The following is a 6,901-nucleotide window of genomic DNA, read 5'->3' as shown; positions in this document are numbered from 1 at the left end:
TTTCCTTTCTCACTAGTACTATTAGCACTATCATTCCCCCTTGCCAAATCTGGTGACTGAAGAGGCAAAAAGGTGGCCAAATTTAAAGTTGTACAGCGCTGAAAAGTGACATTTGGAGGTAAAAGTAAAGTACACTGTAACCTTAATTGCCTAGCCATGGAAATGTGTTTGGGCTGTACCTGAGACAAGATTGCATGTATGTCATGTGTGGTATGCACTACAACTGGATTGTCTAGAACAATCTCTGATGACTTATCTATGATAATTGACACTGCAGCTACCGCCCGTACACAGGACGGTGAACCTCTAGATACTGGATCTAATGCTGCTGAAAAGTTAGCGACTGGTCTTTGTTTTACATGTGCCTGTGTCAGAACACCTGTGGCGTGTCCAGTGATCTCAGCAATGTACAGATTAAATGTCCTAGTATAATCTAAAGTGATAAACGACTCATAAGCTACTTCTGTAAGCATATACGGTACAATTTTCAAACAATCGTATAATGGCTGCATCAAAGCGCTAGCATGTGGTATCCATTGTCTACAATATGACACAATACCTAAAAACATACGCAATTGTTTGAAATTCCGTGGGGGTGACATTCCCTTTATCACTTGAACCCTCTCCTCAGTGAGATGTCTTGTACCCTGTGATATACAATGTCCCAGAAAGATAACTTTTTCCTGACACATTTGTAATTTGTTCCTATTAACCTTGCAACCCTTTTCTGCTAGAAATCGCAACAAATTAAGGGTGGTATCCAGACAAGTTTCCTTGTCCGGGCAGCATAACAATAAATCATCCACATATTGTAACAATACACAGGAATCTGGTGGTACCCATTCTCCCCTCAAGTACAGGATATAACCCTGACTTATGTGAATTTTTCTCTATATCAGTGTATGGGGGTGGGATGGTTGAAGTAATATTATTTAAGGTTTCAACATTTTTTGTTCTTCTATCTTTCATATCCCAACCATCACAATCTGGATTATATTTCCACCCCTCTTCTTTTGCTCTATTTGAAACCTTAATTAAGCATTGAACCTGACGCATCCATTGCTTCTCTAACACCTCTCCTTGTCTGTCCCTTTTTATTTCACTCCATACATCCGGGTCTAAACCCGCTGCTCCTTTCACCTTAAATTTATGAAGGACATCCTTTAAGTCCCGCGCTTCATCTTTCCCATAGATGTTTGTAATTATCTGTGGCACTGTGTAATGTGCCACAATTCCCTGACGGGGTTTTGTGTTCCTCTGGCCCATTCTGACAGTCCTGCCTAGGTAGCGTTTTGGGACACTTAGTGTACAATATAAAACACTTAACCAAGTTACACTAGTTCCTCGTTGCCTTTTCCTCCTAGGATGCCAGAATACTAAAAACCTCTCCTGAATGAGATTCTTGAAACCGAATTACTTTATATGCTAGTCAACTGACAAATATTATGACCAGACTGAAGACTACAACATATACAAGCATTCCTTGAAGTGACCAGGTATCCGACTAGATCTCCGGGCTTTATGGAGACCTTATTCCCCCCCGTATCTGGGATTCCTCTCATACACTCTTATCCCTGCTTTATGGAGCAGACAGGGCTTATACTTTCAACCCGTCTATGGTTTATGAGTTAGATGTGAGGTTAAGCATAAGCGTCAGACCCCCAAGCTCACAAGTTCCCAATCATGTGAGGTAAGGCGCATTCCGTTGCTTAGTTCGGCAATCCCCTTCTAACTCATACCATCCTTGACAAGGCTCATTCACTTTCTCAACAAGACAGACAGACAAACAACAAATAATTCCAGCAATATAAACCACAATATGCAGTAATTCTAGACTCACCACTACAGAGGCTGGTGTTTTAAAACCAGGAGAACCGTAACTGACAGAACGGATAGGCACAAATCAGGGGAGCACAGAATATAAGAAAAATAAAGCTTTTTCTTACCTGGCCAGGTTTTTGATCTGTGGTTCCCGGAATGCCTGTCCTTCTGTTCCGTCAGCGTAGCTCAGCCACCTCTTGTAGCGTCCTGGTGGGTCCCTGTTCGGGCGCCAAAATGCTAGGGGCAACTTTTAAATAAGTTGCTTTAAGTTTATATTGCTTTGTCAAATCTTAGCTCTTATTAAAGAAATAGACACAGAAGCAGAGTATCTGTATATCAATCTACGAGCCCTGATGTCCCGTATTGATCCGAACTGTCTTGGTTTATTGGATCTTTTATAAGGTGGGTTATATAAACACAAGTATCAAAGTGCAACATAGATATCAGATAATAAAAGCAGTTTCATCGAGAATAATGTGTCAGCAGACAAAGGTTAATTTCATAAGAGACTGCAACACAGGCATTTCATAACAGACTATATTCCATAACAGATTTTACACATAGGCATTAGATTAAGTAAGAACTCTGAATCAAATCCCTAACCTTATCACCGTGCATGCGCCTCCCAGCACCACAGCTTTTAAGACCATTTGGATAAGCTGCTATATCGCAGCAATACAACAAGCAGATTGCATCTTCCAAAAAATTGGATTATTTCTGCCTGGAGAAACAATATAAAGAATTGCAGCACATCTTTTATACCTTTTTGGGCAAGTTGATAGCGTTGAGTTAAAGGGTAGAAAGATTTATTCTGGGAAAAAAAATCTATCTTTATTTGAAAGTTAAAACAAAAATTTTTTTGTGATCTCAGCTAGACAACTATTTCTGAGACAGGTGGATGCAGGGCTGCTGTTAGAAATCATGGGGCCCCACGTACAGCCTACCTGACAGCCCCCCCCCCCCAAAAAAAAAATTAAAAAATACATTTGTACTAAAATGCGATGGTCCCAATGCTGTTTTGCAGCCATGGCTGAAATTATATCCTTTTGTCATACTTTTTTAAAAATTGCTGAATGGTAATTTTACATTGTGACAGCGCACTGCAACTGTGGGCCAAGTGTTTAACTTGCAGTTGCAGAGCGGCCCCATTGAACTCAACAGGGAGTTAGCTAGGTGGTGCTGCCTGTCAAACTTTGCAGCCTGCAGTAAAAATGTTGCAACTGTGTAGTAAACTGCAAACACAGCTTGTATACAGCCTTGTCTGACTGGATTGTTAGGATTTGGATGCACAGCCAGGGATAGTGATAAATCCATGGCTCAGCCGCCCATGTGAAAGAGTCAAAAAATGCAAATGCATTCACGCTTTGCATTTCCTAAATATGTGACAAAGTGCAATGGAAATGCACGCTTTGCAGTACATTTTAGAAACACACTGCAAACTTGCATAGTGCTTGCGGTGCCATTAATTGTTCATGGCACCCCAAAAACATTTGGCAGACTTGCATTTTGTCATGTGGCAAACTTGCAAATCTGCACACCTGAAAATGTTCTAGAGCTTCTATACTGCAATTGTCAAACGTAGGGCAGTCCATTCAAGCGAATGAGGTGCCTTATGTGTGAAAAACAAGCTAAAAAAAATTCACTCAGGAACATGCGTTCCCACTATGCTAAGTATGAATTGGGCCTCAGGGGTGAGAAATGGCTGATGCAGAAATGTTTGTCAGGTGGGGGAGAGGTGTATTCACTGGCCCCAAGCTCCAACACTGCAGTGGCAGCCAGTGTCTACCTGCAGCTGGCACATTTGCTCCCTCTCTGAATCCTGAACTTTCTGCAGCTTCATCCCCCCCCACTTACCCCCTTCCAGCAGAATTACTACAACATTCAAGGCCTGCAGCCATGCCAGGTTACAGTGGACTCACAGCACAGTGTCGAGGTCAGCAGAGCATTTTTGTAAATATTTTATTATATCTTTTCATGTGACAACACTGAAGAAATGACACTTTGCTACAGTGTAAAGTAGTGAGTGTACTGCTTGTATAACAGTGTACATTTTCTGACCACTCAAAATAACTCAACACACAGCCATTATTGTCTAAGCCGCTGGCAACAAAAGTGAGTACACTCCTAAGTGAAAATGTCCAAATTGCGCCCAAAGTGTTAATATTTTGTGTGGCCACCATTATTTTCCAGCACTGCCTTAACCCTCTTGGACATGGAGTTCACCAGAGCTTCACAGGTTGCCACTGAAGTCCTCTTCCACTCCTCCATGAAGACATCACGGAGCTGGTGGATGTTAGAGACTTTGCGCTCCTCCACCTTCCGTTTGAGAATGAATGAATGAATGAATGAAAGACTTGTATAGCACTACAAATGCAAACTGAATCGCCTCAAGGCAATGCCCCACAGATGCTCGATAGGGTTTAGGTCTGGTGACATGCTTGGCCAGTCCATCACCTTTACCCTCAGCTTCTTTAGCAAGGCAGTGGTCATCTTGGAGGTGTGTTTGGGGTCATTATCATGTTGGAATACTGCCCTGCGGCCCAGTCTCAGAAGGGAGGGGATCATGCTCAGCTTCAGTATGTCACAGTACATGTTGGCATTCATGGTTCCCCCAATGAACTGTAGTTCCCCAGTGCCGGCAGCACTCATGCAACCCCAGACCATGACACTCCCACCACCATGCTTGACTGTAGGCAAGACACACTTGTCTTTGTACTCCTCCCCTGGTTGCCGCCACACATGCTTTGACACCATCTGAACCAAATAAGTTTATCTTGGTCTCATCAGACCACAGGACATGGTTCCAGTAATCCATGTCCTTAGTCTGCTTGTCTTCAGCAAACTGTGTGCAGGCTTTCTTGTGCATCCTCTTTAGAAGAGGCTTCCTTCTGGAACGACAGCCATGCAGACCAATTTGATGCAGTGTGCAGCGTATGGTCTGAGCACTGACAGGCTGACTCCCCACCCCTTCAACCTCTGCAGCAATGCTGGCAGCACTCATACGTCTATTTCCCAAAGACAACCTCTGGATATGACACTGGGCACATGCACTTAATTTCTTTGGTCGACCATGGCGAGACCTGTTCTGAGAGGAACCTGTCCTGGTAAACCCATGTATGGTCTTGACCACCATGCTGCAGCTCAGTTTTAGGGTCTTGGCAATCTTCTTATAGCCTAGGCTATCTTTATGTAGAGCAACAATTCTTTTTTTCAGATCCTCAGAGAGTTCTTTGCCATGAGGTGCTATGTTGGACTCCCAGTGACCAGTATTAGAGAGTGAGAGCGATAACACCAAATTTAACACACCTGCTCCCCATTCACACCTGAGACCTTGTAACACTAACGAGTCACATGACACCAGGGAGGGAAAATGGCTAATTGGGCCAAATTTGGACATTTTCACTTAGGGGTATATTCACTTTTGTTGCCGGCGGTTTAGACATTAATGGCTGTGTGTTGAGTTATTTTGAGGGGACAGCAAATTTACACTATTATACAAGCTGTACACTCATTACTTTACATTGTAGCAACGTGTCATTTCTTCGGTGTTGTCACATGAAAAGATATAATAAAATATTTACAAAAATGTGAGGAGTGTACTCACGTTTGTGAGATACTGCAGGTGATACACTGGTAACAATTAATAAAATTAATAAAACAGTCCCCAGTGAAAAAAAAAAAAGTGCTTGTGCTAGTGGAACAGTATCCAGTGTTGTGACTTGAATAATAGATGGATAATTCCGTGCTTCTTAAGTGCTTAAATAGGGTGCCCCTCCGTTGGATGTGCACTAACCCCTGGGAGTGGACCAACTATCGCTAGTTAGGTCAAATGCACGTGTGGGCCGACCCCTGTGGATGTCCTCTGGTCCGATGTTTGGCTGTGAATGTTCCTTATATAAATAGATACAATAGAAAAAGCCGCATTGCGCAGTATCATTGATAAAAAGCTTTTTATTCCAAAAAATATAAAGGTATTCAACTCACATGTATGAGTGCCTAATGTCCTGGCACCTGGATTGAACAGCACGTATAAGTAAATCCGTGAAATCCACCTGATTAGTTCATACAGCCACTGGCTTAGTGAAGGCTTGATTTTCGGGTTAAATGTGTGGGCAGAAGTGTGTCACGATAACGTGACTTAACCTCTAGGTTTTTTATTTTGGAATGAAAAGCTCTTTATCAATGGTACTGCGCAATGAGGCTTTTTCTATTATATCTATCTATATGAGGTACATTCACCGCAGCCAAACATTGGACCAGAGGACATCCACAGGGGTCGCCCCGCATGCGCATTTGACCTAACTAGCGATAGTTGGTCCACTCCCAGGGGTGAGTGCACATCCAACAGGGGGGTACCCTATTTAAGCACTTAAGAAGCACGGAATCATACATCTATTATTCAAGTCACAGCACTGGATACTGTTCCACTAGCACAAGCACATTTTTTTTTTTCACTGGGGACTGCTCTATTAATTTTATTAATTGTTACCAGTGTATCACCTATATCTATTACCTGTATGTAATTTTTTAGCATTTAGCGCTTTATACTTTTTATCATTTATTAATTGTTCACACCAATTTCACACTGCAGCTGCTTTATTTAGGTGGTAAAGCAATGAGTTTTCTTTATCCATATTAACACATACATGAGTTTTTTTCGCTAACTTTCATCCTTTGGCGCTTTGGTTCATTTTCATATTTTTTTCACAATAGAGAGGGTAATCCAACCAAAAGATCATCAACAAGTATAGATCATCACATCATAGCTCCCATCTCCTTCCAATATGTTTCCCCTTAATAGGCTACTTCTGGGAATGGAAGATCTAGCACATGCAGAACACACAAAAAGACTAAAATTGTCACCTCTTTTTCCACAGGCAAAACATACACTCTTAAACATTTTATTAACTGTAGTTCTAAATCAGTGATCTATGTAGTGGAATGTAGTGTAACACAGCAAGCAGAATCTGGAGCCAGAAGGGATGTCAGCCAAGCAAGTCTTTTAACAGGAATGCAGGAGAGTGTCTCTGTGATGTTGACTAAGTTGAAGGCAGAGAGCCTCTGGACTGGACGGCTTAAG

The sequence above is a fragment of the Aquarana catesbeiana genome, linkage group LG01 (genome assembly GCF_042186555.1).
Source record: "Aquarana catesbeiana isolate 2022-GZ linkage group LG01, ASM4218655v1, whole genome shotgun sequence".
Lineage (NCBI taxonomy): Eukaryota > Metazoa > Chordata > Amphibia > Anura > Ranidae > Aquarana > Aquarana catesbeiana.
The sequence above is the reverse complement of the archived record's forward strand: the minus strand, read 5'-3'. Positions refer to the sequence as shown.